A 16,176-nucleotide genomic window follows, 5' to 3' on the forward strand; every position below is an offset into this window, starting at 1 on the left:
ATAAACATTGTGAACCTCTACAAGTTGAAAGATTTATTTTTTTAATTAATTAATATAAATGATAGAAAATGGCCAAAATGAAAGGGGGGCAAACTGAAAATTTCAAGTAACTAGGTCAAGTGGGGTATCGTTAGAAAGAGCTCAAACTGTACATATCAAAACTATTTTTTATAATTTTTTGGTTATGGAAAAAAAAATGTTTTTTGAAGGAAAATGTAAAAAAAAATACCGTTCCCCCCCCTTATCTCCGAAGTTTACCAACATAAATTTATGAAATTTTCACCAAACATGGCTATTATAATGAACATTACAGGAAAAATAAAATCGTACACGTATCTTGAAAACTTTTTTTTTTAATTTATAAAAAACCTTTCAGATTTACATTTTCAATTTCAACACCCTTGCGGGTGTTTATTGTACCTGTATTTTTTAACAAAATAACAATGAAATTAACTGCTTTCAAATAGAGGAAAAATGGTTAAAATCGGTTCACGCAATAAACAATTATTCCATAAAAATCATCCTCCAGACTAGCTCGCGCGCATTAGTTTACTCAATTTGCCGATAGATGTCGCTGTACGTTGAACGCTCATTTCCTACATCGCGTTTTTCCTGATATAATGAGGTCGGTTCAGGAGCGTCCCTGCGACATGTCGTAAGTCGTAAACTATTGAAGTAGAATAGTCTTGATTTTATTTGGACGTTGTACAATAAAATTGTATATTAAAATATTACTTGTTATGTGGGAAATTGAGTCCCTCAAATTTAGTCAAATCTGTAGAGTTCTATGAATAACATTTTGATGATTCAACTATTGAAAGTTTGTACGGAACCCTCGGTGAGGAGTCCGACTCGCACTTGACCGGTTTTTTTTAATTGTGTTTATGTGTTTTATACATTGTCTTTTGAAATCAAGATTTTAGTTTGTTTGTTTTATTGCTTTGGCATATAATTCGAACTGTGAGGTCAGACGACAGTATGGTTACCAGGTTGTTGCACTTTTAACAACTTAAAAACCTTTGCTTATGGATAAAGTCGAAACTCGAAATATGTGAGTGTGTTTAGTCAAACGTCCCTCTTTGTCGCTTACCTAAAGACGAGACGTTTGTTACTTTATATGAATAAACTAACAAGGCGGCTTTATAGCAATCGAAAAAGTGGGACGTTTTACTAAACACACTCACATTTATCTTCCTATCCTGCGATCAGTGAACTCTACTCCTAGAAATAAAACAATAAACACAGAGAATTGGAATCACATTAAAATGCAAGAGAGTAATGTAATGATCTAGCAGAACAAACGCAACCTTATCTGTCTGCGTTTGGTCAGTTTGGTAATCCATTTGCGCAATTTGATTATCTCGTAACACAATCCGTATTGTAAACCACATCTCGTGGTAAACAAACACACTCACTGGGCAAGGGCACGACGCTGGGAATTGTGGGAAAAGAAACGACGAAAACCTTGATCTTAAATAAAACAGTTCAATAATCATTTGCGGTAATTAAATTATATACGAGGGTCATATTCATATGCCGTATTCGACATCATTATTTTTAAAATCGGGACTTAACAAGTCGGGTCAGGTTAACAAGTCTGCCGTGGCTGAACATTTGTTAGAGTCAGGGCCAAACCACTGGATCGAACTACATGACCCTAAAGTCCTTTCCACGGAACGCCATTTCTACAGTAGAAAAGTGCGTGAAGCCATTGAAATCAAAAAACATCGCAATTTCAATCGGGACGAAGGTTTTAGGATCTCATCCACATGGAATCCTGTCATTAATAAGTGTAAGCCGAAAATAATATCGACAGTCGTTAAATCAAATATCGTCAGTGTTGTATGTCGACAGAGTAACATCCCTAGTGCGCAAACAGTTCAAGTTGATAATCAAAACCAAGTGCGGGTAGTTCGAAAAACTCGCGCGGCTGTCAGAAGGTGTTGATGTCATTTCAAGCCAGTCTTCTCCGAGACCACGGGGACAACGCCGTCCTTGAAACGTTGGAGGTCAGTTTAATATGTAGTTATACGCGATTAAGTCCCGATTTTAAAAATAATGATGTGTAATAATCGTGAAAGTTTAAATCAGTGTTGTGCCGTATTCGACTTATCCGTGATTTTTCAAACACATCTTCGGTTTTCGGTTGAAATCGGAACTATCGGAAGTTATCGTAAAGTGGACACTGTTTTTTTTATTTTTTTTTTTATGATATACTTAGTTCATATTTGCCAGTCGCTTTTCGGTGAAAGAAAACATCGTGAGGAAACCGGACTAATTCCAATAAGGTATAGTTTACCCTTCGGGTTGGAAGGTCAGATGGCAGTCGCTTTCGTAAAAACTAGTGCCTACGCCAAATCTTGGGATTAGTTGTCAAAGTGGACCCCAGGCTCCCTTGAGCCGTGGCAACTGCCGGGATAACGCAAGGAGGAAAAAAAACTTAGTCAGGAAACGAGCAGACGAGCCGCCTGATTTGTCTTATGCCCGATTCCGATACAAAATTCTAAGGCACTTTTGAAAGCTCACGCACTGTAAGTACGCACTGTAACCTGAGTTGTGAGAAAAAATAGTCAAGGAAGAACTCAGTAATCAGCAGGGTTAGAGTATGTCGCCGCGAGATAGACTGACCGTCCTTGTGTAATTAATACGATTAGAAGAAGACGTGTGATCTATCTCGCGGCGACATATACGTACTCTCGCCATTTCTATGGTAACCCGGGATTGTTTTGTTTAATACGAGTATGAAAACTGATGTTAAAGCAAGAACAATAAAAGAAACCATTTTTCAGCCGACAGTACCGGACGTGACGCGCAAAAGTCACTCCACTTATGCAAATGTAGTTCCACTCATTACGAATATTTGCCAACTGAACAATCGTGTATAACAAATGTGCATGTATTTGTCCCAAATACTTTCGAACTGGGGCACGCGGTTTTTGTGCTCTAATATTCTATATTTCCCTTGCGTTCGCCCTACTTTATAAGGAAATACGCCATTGAGTTTTATGTAGGTGGTTTGATTATAGGCTTCACGTCTCTGACATTAATTGAAAACTTTGTTGTAAACTAACTTTTCTTTTATAATTTGTACTTACGCATCAAGATACATAGTCTATTAAATATTAATTTATAGATAAAATTACTGACTTTTTGCAGGTAATTTTTTGCTTTTGGCTGGAATAGATTACTCAGTAATAAAATCAAGCTTGTGCCCTGGACTTTCTTCTGCTCTCTTTATTGTTTTAATTACTTTAATTGTTTTAATGGTATAATAAAAATTGATACCCGGGCATTAATTTATCTCCATCTCCATACCTCAAGCACACCTCGGACACTAGGGAGTGCTTCAAAACAGTCACTAACATTTATAATACCTAGTACCTACCTATTATATTAGTAGGGATAGATGTAAACCGAAACCAAGATGTGTAAGAAACTAAAGATTCTCAATCAAAAGCCACTAAACAAAAATAAAAATCTAATTTGGTGCTTCCGTTTGTATTGGAAGATACACGGATACTTAAGTTAAATTTATTAAACCACTGTTTGCGTCCGGTCCGGAGTTAAAAATAAAAACAAGAAATCGTTTCATCTCAATTCATTTATTATAGGAAGAAAAACAAACAATTATACTCCAAAGTTTTTTTTTATCTATTCAAAAGGAAGGAGCTTAGTGAAATAACGTATTCAAAATAAAATTATAAAATGTATTAACCCAGATTTTTAAACACATATACTGAGAAGAATAGACACCTCGCACGTCATGACGTCAAGGATTCATGGAAACTATCTAGAAAAGCAGGGTATGGATAGGACATAATTGTCTTGAAACAGATTCATATTTCTGAGGCTACTGTACTCGTATAGGTACTACAGCGGTAATGACGCCATGTCGTGTTCTCTGTTGACTGTAGGTATAGCTGATTATAGAAACTGTTAATTTAAACCCCAAATGAATGTTCATTATTATACCTTATGGGTCAGGAGTGAGTCCCTCTATATATCTAATCGTAAACCAAACAACTAGAGTGCTGCAGTCCAAACTGTCCAAACGCAACCAAAAATGTCCAATTAATCCCATGAAGTGCCATCCGCATGACTGAAAGCCTCAATGAAAATGAATTTCCGGCTTGCCATTCACCGCCGGCTCGACTGCGGTTCTTATGGAAATTGAATCAACCATAGCTAATTACCCATGCACGATTCCGACAGGCTAATAGTTCCGCTTGCATTCAGTGCATAAGATATGGTAATGTCTTATTTATGCATGGAGTTATAAACGGTGGTATAAGATCGAGCACAGGCTACGAATTAAGCTGGTAAGAGATGCAAGCTATGAAAGTGGATTTATACCTAATTCTAGTAGTCAATTTACGAATTTATGACATAGTTCGTCTGAGATTCGTTAGTCAAATATGAATTACACTGAAACGCGAATTTAGTAATTTACCCTTGACCTTATGTTTTCTGGGAAACATAAAATAATAATGAAATTAGTTTGTCACTCGGTCAATAAGATGATTCATAGATTAAAATTATTAAGTCACTTGCGGTTTCTTAAATTGTGTGTTCAATCAAATTGAAATATAGTTTCATAAACAAAATGTAAAGCTGTTTTAGCCTCGTTACTTAGCCAAGTCTCATTCGTTATCTGCTCATAATTAAGTTCGTCCCACGCTGAACTTATAGCAAGATTACGACATTAAATATTCAGTGTCCAAATCTGCGCCATTTGATGTGTTTAAGGCTTCCACACACCGCAAAGCGGGACGGGAGCGGGACGGGCGCGGGGCGCGAGCGCCGCGCTGTATAACACTGAATCAAATACGGTGCCACACACCGACGCTCCGCGCACGCCCCGCTCCGCGCCGCGCCCGTCCCGCGCTAACCCGCCCAATCACAACAGGTCGTGTCCCGCTCCCGCCGCGGGACCCGCGCGGGTCCGTCGCGCCGACATTCGGGCATTGTCAGTGTGTGCCTCACCGCGCAGCCAGCGCGCGTGTCACGCGCGCCTACCGCGGCGCTAGCGACCCGCGCCCGTCCCGCTCCCGTCCCGCTTTGCGGTGTGTGGCAGCCTTTAGCGCACGCTCGCCTCTAGCCAAACGAACAATCGTTAACGCTCTGTGTCGAACGATACGCAACTACCTCTGTCGCGCCAATAAGGAAGAGCGATAGAGAGAATTAACGATACAATAAGGAGAGTCAACTATTGGCTAGAGGGCCTGGCCTCACGATAAATTGGCTGTCGTTAAAATAAATCAATCCGTTCGTGTTGTGAATGGGAATAGGCTGCCTAAGCTTTAAGTACCTATGCCTTGTCACATAGCAAAAACCTACAACTCCACGTACGATAGCAAAAATGAATATGGTAAAAATTACCTATAATTACTAACGACCTAAGGATAACGTTTGAAGACTGGATACTAATTGACTATAGAAAAAGGTGGATTACCTTGCGCAAAGGAAGTTGATGAGTGTTTTTTGTACAATCCCAGTAACAGGCTGTCAACGCTGGTAATAAAACGATATAAGATGCCACCATAAATTATGTAGTTAGGCTTACAGTTAGCGACGACGTACGGCCTTTTTCAATTTTCACTATGTTCCTTGAATGGGTTAAGCGAGCTGTTTGCCGAATATGCATAGTGCTGCACTGGCAAAACTGAAAAAATGGCTTCTCGAGCAGATGTTTTACGACCACAAGGAGTTGTTTAGTTGATTATTGTGACAACATATGTGAAACCAATGGTTTAAAATATTGTAATACCTAAAATAAATGTAAATACGCACTGTAACTAGTAGTAGTACATGGACATGTAATTTTAAATTATCAATAAATTATTATGAATTATTATTGTGAATTATGTATAACCACCGTCTTAGAAGGCATCTAGCTTTTACTTGCGTTTCCATAGTTTTATTTAACCGTCATTTCATACCATTTTAGGAGCTTAGAATATCGGAACTTGTTAGGGAACTGACTGGCTAATTTTGTCACACGGTCAGTTTTGGATATACTCGGTTTTCGGTATCATCCTAAAGATCCAAACAGGTAGTCAAGGTAGCCTTAGCCGAATACTTATTATTAGACGAAACGACTATTCCTCTCGAATCAATGCTTGATTGCTTCACATTTCTGAAGATTTGCTTTTCACCAAAAGCACATCTTCATAATATGTCATCTGTAATGCGCAGCAGGCCTATTACGCTTGCAATTTTATCACTTATCTACGTGGATAAAGCATCCGTCATGTTTTGGCAAGTATGTCAGTGTGAGAGTGACAGGTGTCTTATCCACGTTGATGAGTGATAAAATTGGAAGCATAATTCGCCTGCAGGTAGTTAGTTAGTTACCGACGACGGAAACTTATAGACACGATGTCGTGCAACGTGACATGATGTGTTTAACTTAATGCTGATCGTGCTTCGATCGCTCGTGAGCTGACTGAAATGCATATGGATTGTGCGCGACCACCGCAGTTGACATGTGCATCAGGGGCTGTTTGGTGTAATCCCTTAGTGCAGAGGCCTAGCTGACTATGTATACGAATGATACAAAATTAAGTATAATCCTATGAGACACTCGAGCTAAACGATAATATAAACAAATTTAAATCGAATTTCTACAACATTTTGGCGCATTATTTTATTTGTACAAACAGCAACACCCTTAACTAACCATCGGTAGACTTTATGCCCTTGTAATAAGGATTACAAATGTTTAGCTAACAGTGTTTCCGATGGTATTAATTGAATTTCAATCGTTTTGTCTCTGTTGTATCTATTGCTGAGATGTCCAATGAAGAGTATTCTATCTATCTATTTAACTTCAACATTTTCATATAAAATGGTAGCTAGCTTTTATGAATCAACTTATATTAATGCATACACAAAAGACGGAACTGTCAACTACAAAGAATAAAATGCAACAAAAGAAAAATAACAATCATTTACTGGAAAATCCTTGAAATGTGCACGCAATCGAATGGTCTTCGCGACTTTGACTTGCCATATTATTATACAGTACTACTCTAAAATGACAACATAGTCAAATTTCAATTTCAATCAAAAGGAACTTTAAAATTTAGATAACATAAGGTTTACATTTTCTTTCAAAATACTGACAAGTGTCGTTTTTCCACTAAAGCTCTTAAATCCGATTGAAGCTATCGAATGGAACGAATATAGACAAAACCAATTAAGTCTTCGCCTTTAAAGATCGTACGCACGTCATTCAGGTGGGCCATTCTATCGTTTAAACAACACGCCATTGTTCTTCGAATGTTAACAAAAAACAAGTTCATCCCATCATTCCTCTTGAAACGAATGGCAAAAATTTCATATTTGATGTCTGCCCGTCTTCTCCATACCAAGTCTTATACCATACCAAGCCCTGGGGACTCTGTGGCATATTTTAAGGCTGCCACACACCGCAAAGCGGGACGGGAGCGGGACGGGCGCGGGTCGCTAGCGCCGCGGTAGGCGCGCGTGACACGCGCGCTGGCTGCGCGGTGAGGCACACACTGACAATGCCCGAATGACAATGCCCCGCGCACGTCCCGCTCCGCTCACGACCTGTTGTGATTGGGCGGGTTAGCGCACAATAGTGACAATTGTCGCCCGACAGTTACAGTTCGCCGTTCATTGCCTGTTCATTAAGGAAATATTATTACTTACCAAACCAGAAATAGGCACAGAATTGTCAGTGTCAAGTGTCAATGTCACTGTGGTCAAATAGCCCACTGGGAGTCGTATGAAATAATGGCTGAAGTAGGAAAGGAGTAGGCAAACATTTTAAACAGAAAGCACATTGTTTCCAATCTTCCCCAAGAAGGTTGTATACTTTCTTATATAACTATAGTAGCCCACGGAAAGCCAATACTATAATGGAATAGGAAAGGAGCGTCTTCTATCCTAAAACAAAATATATTGATGACATGATGCCAATAAAATAGAGACCATGTTTCCTCGATGAGGAGCTTTACGAAGTGTTGTCGGTCGGTAGCTGACGTAGCTGTAGTATTATATATGTATCTAATTTGCCCAAGGTTGGCTCTGTGATTGTAACAGCCCTCTTTGAAACGATGGTAGTGTTAAATACTCCTGGTGCCGTAGCCGAATTACATTTCTGCGACGCCAAACGAAACGCCGCGAAAGCTCTGTCGCGCCAATACGCAAGAGCGATAGAGATAGATATCTACTAGCGTTTCGTTTCGTGAGCGTTGTGCCATTCGGCTACATACCCTGTTATCTCTGACAAATCCATACTAATATTTTATAAATGGGAAAATGTGTGTGTCTGTTTGTTTGTCCGTCTTTCACGGCAAAACGGAGCAACGAATTAACGTGATTATTTAAGTGGAGATAGTTGAAGGGATGGAGAGTGACATAGGCTACTTTTTGTCTCTTTCCAACCCCCCGTTTCCCTAAAATAGTGGGTGAAAGTTTGTATGGAACATTCCGCATTTTTCAAATTTAACGCGAGCGAAGCCGCGGGCAAAAGCTAGTAATACATAACATCTTTCACTATATTTAAGTAACTTCCTTCCTATCATATTATGTTCATTCTCCACCATCATCACCTCATCAACAAAAACACAATGGCGTCGAAGATTGGCCCAGGCCGTAGGTTGAAATGTTAATCGACTTTGACCTTCGATTGGGCGCGTAATGGGCGCATTATGTCAACCGCGGTAACAATGGACGGACAGGAAGGGAAAGGTTTGTCGTCTGCCTATTTAAGGTGAGCAGGGCTGCCACGCCAGCATTCAACAAAATATAATGATTTAAAATCTACAGAGAACTACTTCAAAGTGTTAAAAGTTCTTGAGTTTTAAGAACCCTCTGCATTTAAGTTCTGGTTCTATTCAAGCTATGTTTGACTATTTACCACTAATTTCCTACATGTATAATTTTATAATATGCCTTGGTCAGGTAGAATTCGACAAAAGCAGCCGATTCAATGACAATTCCTAAGTTAGGCGATCGGACAATCAATCTATTTTCCATTAGTAACGAGCGTCCATTATTCAATTGGGATTTGATTACGCGCAAAATCCAACCCTACCCCGTTCTACTAAACACAAAGAAACAAAAGCGATATCATACAAAAGGGCTTTGTGAAGAATCCTTGAATTTCGGGACTTGTCGATAGTTTGTTGACCCTCACTGTTATCTTACCCGTATACCTTTTTGTTCCGGTTTTTGTATCTCACGACAATCCTTGGTATTAAGTGTCTTTTGGAGTAACACGAACTGGGCCGAGGGACTAGGGAATTCTGAGAATGTTTTATGATTGGCTGTCCTTTCATTTTCCATAAGCGGTCTACCGGATATAGTTGTTCTTACTTCTTTCCAAATATACCTATACCTACTAGTTGGATTCATGTTCAGATAAATACATATAGGGTTAAACCTTTTTTCCGATACTTCGCTTGCTGTGAAGCTTTTGGTAACGTTTGGAGATTATATTTCACTTGAACTTTAAAGGCCTGCAAATTCTGCAATCGTCCTCTTTACATGTTTGTTAGTCACTGTAACTTTAAATAAGTTCATGGACGCATTTAATTATTTTTTCCCCTTACTAGCTCGGAAACACGTGTTTTGTCCTTTAATACCAGCGGGTAAAAACGCATTTTATCCACTAGTGGGTAAAGTAATTTGACCTTGAATAAAGTCAAAATTACTGCTTTAAAATTGATAAAAGTAGGTGAATCTAGTAATAAAGATGATTTACCACCTGTAGAACTACTGGAAGCAGTGATAAACGCATTTTTTGCGTTGTAGTTTCCTCGCTATAGTGAGGGGAAACGTTTTGTGTTACACACGGGTGCAAATGTATTTTACTTCTCGTGTGTTAAAAACTCGCAAGTTCACGATTCTATTCTCGAACCACTCGCTTCGCTCGTGGTTCAACTATAGAACCCTTTCACTTGCTCGTTTTTCAATTCCACACTCGGCGTTAAAATACAACTTTGCCCCCTTGTATAACAAATAACTATTAACAAGTATAGCCGTTAAATTGATTGCGATGCAAGGTCAATGCCGTACGCGCACTGTCGCGGTAAAAAACTTCATGTTTCTTCTAGCATATATTTTATTCATTTGTAGCTTCTTGCACCACTAAAAAACAAAATAAATACTGTAAAAAATTGAATAATTTGTTCATTTGCAGCCTTATAAGCATGTACTGATATTACAAAACTTAGCTATATTTAGCTATTTTTGAAACGTAGGATTTCTTTATAATTATTTTTTTTTGCAATGTCCCAAAGACTACAAGACTTGTCATTCTATGCTTCTTATTAAAATTATACTTCAATGTTAAACAAAATGCATGCTCCTATTTCCTATTCGCTCTAAGACAGATAAAGATAAAAATCGAGGTAAAGGGACCAACACGTTGACTTAAGAATTACAACACTTAATAAAGCCAAAACCTGGTGTTAATGAAAACAGTTATGCAATATGGTTTTTTTTATGTCACTTTCAATTTTGTTAGCACAAGCTCAAACGAGGCGGGGTAATCGGCCATGACGGACAGATGAAATCGACTTTCCCATTTGCATTATAATTGTTATTAAATGATCCATATTGTACGTTCAATACTGTTGTTGGAGACCGATAGCGGCTCTTCGCTTCACCACGTTCTCATTTTACTAGGAATTTAGTGTTGTACTGTTACAAAAGAGCGTAGCTACGGAAGTACTGATTTATTTGTAACGTGGAATGAGATTGATTCTTAAATGTTAGTAGTTTTATAAAAATTCGACGCCAACTCTTGCAAAACAAATGTAAAGAGCACCCATGACCTTTAAATTGCCTTTATGCCACATGTATGGATATCCAACTTTTGGCCTTAGCCTGCATTCAGACTTGCAATTTCATCATAAACAAAACATTTCCTTTAATGGAAGCACAATTGCTCCGCCGCAACCCGAACAATGCAACACTCTCGTTACAACGTAGTCTAGAGCCAATTTGGCCACAAGTCGTCTCCTTCACGATTTTCGTCGACATCTCTTCTAAATACCTAAAACAGGTATGGATGTGTTCCTCGTTATGTCCAGATTACGAATTGACCTGTTTTAGTTTAAGGAGGGGGGGACGGGTCGAGAAAAAGGGGGGGAAAGATGGCGACCGACCATCATAGATATTTATTCACATCTCGAGTCCTATGGCACCAATCTGTTCGTGCGAGGTGTCATTTGAAAGCTTATTAAACCTACTTTAATTGTTTTCAAATAACTATGCTCATAAAAGTAACCGTTTAGGAAATATTTGAAAATATGTGTTTTTTTATCGCGCATGAATTGCACAAGTACTAGTAAAAAATGCGTCTAACTCAATAAACAATAACTTTACCGCAATTTATGTTATTATAAAATTTTTGCCTCTATTCATGCTCTTTCTAAAAATATAAGTTTTATTGGTATATGATAATATATAACCATGTAATTACGAATTTGGTTTAGCAGAAGTCACTCTGCCCGGTCGCAGAAATGGGCGCTGACCGTAGTAAAGTATTCAATATTTTTGAGGTCTTATTTTACGGATCCATATGTGAGAGGTATCGTTTGAAAGATAATTAAACCTACTATAATTGTTTACACATAACTATAGTATTAAAGGTAGCTGTTTACATAATATTTGAAAATATGTGTTTTTTATCGAGCATGAATCGCACAAGTACTGGTAAAAAATGCTTCTAAGTCAATAAACAATAACGTTACCGCAATTGATGTTATTATAAAATTTACGCGACTATTCATGAGCTTTCTAAAAATATAAGTTTTATTGGTAAGTGATAATATAACCATTAAATTACGAATTTTGTTTCGTAGTGGTCACTCCGCCGGTCGCACAAATGAGCGCTATCCATAGTAAAGTATTCAATATTTTTAAGTTCTTATTTTACGGATCCATATGTAAGAGGTATCATTTGAAAGCAAATTAAACCAACTATAATTATTTTTGAATAACTATAGTTATAAAGGTAGCTGTTTACAAAATATTTGAAAACATGAGTTTTTTTTCGAGCATGAGTTGCACATATACAGATAAAAAATGCTTCTAACTTAATAAACCATAACTTTACCGCAATTAATGTTATAATAAAATTTACGCGAAATTTCATGCGCTTTCTAAAAATATAAGTTTTATTGGTGTATGATAATATATGACCAAGTAATTACGAATTTGGTTTAGCAGGGGTCACTGCGCCCTGTCACGATATTGGGTGCTGACTGACCGTCGCCAAATTTTCTACGTTACTCAGATCCTATTTTACTGATAAATTTGTGAGAGGTATCATTTGAAAGCATATTATGCGTACTATCTTTATTTCTAATATTTCAAGTCGAAACTGTAGAAGTTTACAAAATATTTGATTAGTAATATGTGTATTTTACTGTGCATGAATAGCATTGGCATTGATAAGACACGCTTCTAGCTCAATAAATTATAGTTTTCCGCAATTGAAATAATAACAAAATAAACGGAAAATGTATGACTTACACAAAAAATAAGTTTGGTTTGTATTGCATAAACAATTAATTTGAATTTGTTCAGCTCACCTACTGCGCACCATCATATAAATGGATGTCCACCGTCGTTGCCTTTTTTCATGATTTTTCAGATTTTATTTCACTAATCGTATATTCATAATAAATATAATCTATCACGTATCGAATTTACTTATATACTTAATTGATCAGTAAAATAAAATCTGTAAAATGATGAAAAAATTAAGGCAACGGCGGTGGACATCCGTTTATATGACGATTGACCGTGCGCAGTGGGTATGGTGGACAAATTAACATTAATTGTTTAAGCAAAACTAACAAAACTCATTTTTTGTAAAGGCCATACATTTTGCGGTTCATTTCGTTATTATATCAATTGCGGAAAAATATAATTTATTGAGATAGAAGCATGTTTCACTCGTATCAGTGCGAATGCTATTCATATACAGTAAAAATACACATATTGTCAAATATTTTGTAAACTTCTACAATTACGACTAAAATTATTAAAAAGTAACGATAGTACGCATAATATGCTTTCAAATGATACCTCTCACAAATTGATCGCTAAAATAGGATCTGAGAAATACATAAAATTAGGCGACGGTTAGCACCTATTTACGTCACGGGGGTGCAGTGACACCTGCTAAACCAAATTCGTAATTACTTGGTTGTATAATATCATACATCAATAAAACTTATATTTTTAGAAAGCATATGAAATGTCCTGTAAATCTTATCATAACATTATTTGCGGTAAAGTTATTGTTTATTGGTCATGCACCAAGATACAATCTTAAAAATTATGAAAACGGCAACGAAAATGGTCATCCATGTATATGACGGTGCGCAGTGAGTATGATGGATAAATTAACATTAATTATTCATGCAATACTGACAAAACTTATTATTTGAAAAGGTCATACATTTCGCCGTTTATTTTGTTATTATATCAATTGCGGAAAAAATATAATTCATTGAGCTAGAAGCATGTTTTACTCACATCGGTTCCAATGCATATTTTTAAATATTTTGTTAGCTACTACAGTTACAACTAAAATTATTGAGAACTAATGATAGTACGCATAATATGCTTTCAAAAGATTCCTGTAAAATAAAATAGGATCTGAAAAATATAGAAAATTTGGCGACGGTCAGCATCCATACGTGGCTGGGCGCTGTGGCCCCTACTTAACCATATTTGTAATTACTTGGTTATATAATATTATACACCAATAAAACTTATGTTATTAGAAAGCGCACGAAATTCCGCGTAAATCTTATATTAACATCAATTTCGGAAAAGTTGTTGTTTATTGATTAAGAAGCATTTTTTACCAGTAGGTACTTGTGCGACTCATGGTCTATAAAACACATATTTTAAAATATTTTCTAAACAGCTACCTTTATGATTATAGTTATTTATAAAAAAATATAGTAGGTTTAATTAGCTTTGAAACGATACCTCTCGCATATGGATCCGTAAAATAGGACCTCAAAAATATTGAATACTTTACTACGGTCAGCGCCCATTTCTGCGACCGGGCAGAGTGACTTCTGCTAAACCAAATTCGTAATTACATGGTTATATATTATCATATACCAATGAAACTTATATTTTTAGAAAGAGCATGAATAGACGCGAAAATTTTATAATAACATCAATTGCGGTAAAGTTATTGTTTATTGAGTTAGACGCATTTTTTCTAGTACTTGTGCAATTCATGCGCGATAAAAAAACACATATTTTCAAATATTTCGTAAACGGTTACTTTTATGAGTATAGTTATTTATAAACAATTAAAGTAGATTTAATAAGCTTTCAAACGACACCTTGCACGAACAGATTGGTGCCATAGGACTCGAGATGTGAATAAATATCTATGATGGTCGGCCGCCATCTTTCTCCCCCCTTTTTCTCAACCCGTCCCCCTCTCCTTAAACTAAAACAGGTCAATTCGTAATCTGGACATAACGAGGAACACATCCATACCTGTTTTAGGTATTTAGAAGAGATGTCGACGACTTTTTGTAAAAGAGGTCGTTTGGTCCCTGACTATACGTGAGCGGCGGGAGGAAATGTCAGGTCGCCGTCATTACGGGGAAATGACATTTACTTGGGTTGGAACACGGTCAAGTATTTTGACAATAATAACGACTTAATTGGACGGGCCAACGGACTGCTGGGCTGATGTTCTAAACTTTTACATGAAACTGGTGAAATGCGAGATTCGAGTAAAGGGAGAAGATTGCTCATGTAGTTGAAGGGTTCGAGTTTTTTATGTCTTTGGATATAATAATTGTAACATCACTCAATTCTTTATGGTTCCAACCCTGTACACAATGACTCTACATGTGTAAAGTAGGCTATGTCTGATATTAAACTCTTCGGTACCCACTGGTAAATGTATACAAGTATTCCACCTTTAAAATTCAATCTGTTCTTGATAAAAACCTGTCATGAGTAAAAAGTTGCCTTATTCAACTTGGAATTAACCGCGAAAGTTTCTGTACCTTCGTGGCGCACAAGATTCTGAGAAACCCTTTTAACTCTCTCCTCAGAACCAACGGAAATTCCCGCTTCCAAAATGAAAGCATAGTGTTTAATTAAATAACTATTTTACGGGCTACCTGCAACATGGCTTGCAAAAACAACAATGAATTCTAATTAAACGTAACATCCAAAAAATCCACAAGTCATCCGTGAAACATTAAAGTTGAAAAGTTCCATTAAGCGAACAGCCATACCCCTTACGCAAGGTCGTGTGGCCGAATTCGTGCACAGTTAGATTGAGATGAACTGTACCGGCATAGTTCTTTTGTTTTGGCTATTACGGATACCGTAAGTTCGACGCAGAACGAATCGCCCCGCAGGGGGCCGTTCAACTGTACTTTGCAAGGATCGCTCTGGTTCTAACGGACTTAGGAGATTTAAAACCAATTGACTGTACTTTTATGTATATCGATTCTTGGATATCCGTTGCGTCTTCGTAGTGTATAACTGTTTGTCATTTGTTAGACTGGTTGTTAAAATCTCGACAGTCAATTGTTGCAATATGCATGTCATTATATTCTTGCTATAATAGTATTTTATGCAACAGGCGTTTAATGGAGGTCAAAAAAGACGAGTGGCGTGGGTAACAATTTGAGGCGAAGCCGAAAATTGTTATTGAGACGCCACGAGTATTTTTTGACTCAGTTAAACACCGTTGCATACAATACTTTTTCTATGACCATGCACTTAGTTTTTAATAGTTTTCGTGCATAACTTTCGTGAAATTCACACTGTTTCCTGTACTTTGACTCAAAGGTTTTGCACTGTCAGCTCGGCTGCCCAAAGCCTTCCCGCGCACGCCCGCAGTGTCGTTATAAGGCGTTGCCATGGTTACAGAGCCAAACAATGCGTTTTCAGTTTTTTCGATACTGCGCGCATGCGCGGAAAGCCGGCGGACGCTGGCTTTGGGGAATAGTCATTTATGTAGGGTTTTAAAGATCTGTGCACGACCCTGTAAATGATGAATAACAGTTCGGGAGTAGAAAAAAATTGAAATTTGGATTTGGAACACACGGAGGTAAAACTTGAATCTAAGATACTTTTGTCTATTCGTACAAAAAATTGTTCCAAAGAGAATCCAGCTCAATCAAAAGGATT

The 16,176-nt window shown here is 37.4% G+C and overlaps 1 protein-coding gene across 2 annotated transcripts in view; it reads left to right on the forward strand.

Annotated features, from left to right (window-relative positions):
* Nucleotides 1-16,176, forward strand: part of LOC125234307 — a 64,175-nt gene that overhangs the window by 30,921 nt on the left and 17,078 nt on the right. The gene's annotated exons all lie outside the window — the stretch shown is intronic.

Source organism: Leguminivora glycinivorella, chromosome 1 (genome assembly GCF_023078275.1).
Source record: "Leguminivora glycinivorella isolate SPB_JAAS2020 chromosome 1, LegGlyc_1.1, whole genome shotgun sequence".
In the NCBI taxonomy this organism is placed as follows: domain Eukaryota; kingdom Metazoa; phylum Arthropoda; class Insecta; order Lepidoptera; family Tortricidae; genus Leguminivora; species Leguminivora glycinivorella.